We start from the raw sequence: 392 nt of genomic DNA, 5'->3' as shown, positions 1-392 counted from the left end.
CTTGAGATTTGGAATTTCGTAATAATGTTTTGCATCCCAAGCACCATTTTATCATATAGTTTTCAACTGCTATACTGTTACAGCTTTTCTCAAAGTAATTTTCAGCTGTGACTTCCTGTGTTGTAGGAGTTCTAGGAGTTTATTCAGCAGCCTCTGAGGCAGTTTCCTTTTTTAAGAGCTGTTGGATATAAATAAAGAGGGAGAAATTTAACTGGCTCCAGAGACACTGGGCTTACTGTTCCTTTCCCAAATAGTGTGCGGGGACAGAAGACAAAAAAAACGTTTCTTTTACCATTACAGCAGTAAAAAAAGCCTTTTCTCCCACAGTAGTCCATTACTCCATTGCAAATCTATGTATGATTGGCAGCGTGTGTTATGAACCTTTTTTTTTT

At 37.5% G+C, this 392-nt stretch overlaps 1 protein-coding gene across 1 annotated transcript in view; it reads left to right on the top strand.

Moving 5' to 3' along the window:
- LOC107549901 (unconventional myosin-Ib-like) overlaps positions 1-392 on the top strand; it is a 62,904-nt gene that overhangs the window by 32,660 nt on the left and 29,852 nt on the right. The gene's annotated exons all lie outside the window — the stretch shown is intronic.

The sequence above is a fragment of the Sinocyclocheilus grahami genome, unplaced genomic scaffold (genome assembly GCF_001515645.1).
Source record: "Sinocyclocheilus grahami isolate Dianchi unplaced genomic scaffold, SAMN03320097.WGS_v1.1 scaffold383.1, whole genome shotgun sequence".
Lineage (NCBI taxonomy): Eukaryota > Metazoa > Chordata > Actinopteri > Cypriniformes > Cyprinidae > Sinocyclocheilus > Sinocyclocheilus grahami.
This window is presented reverse-complemented; position numbering and strand designations above follow the sequence as displayed.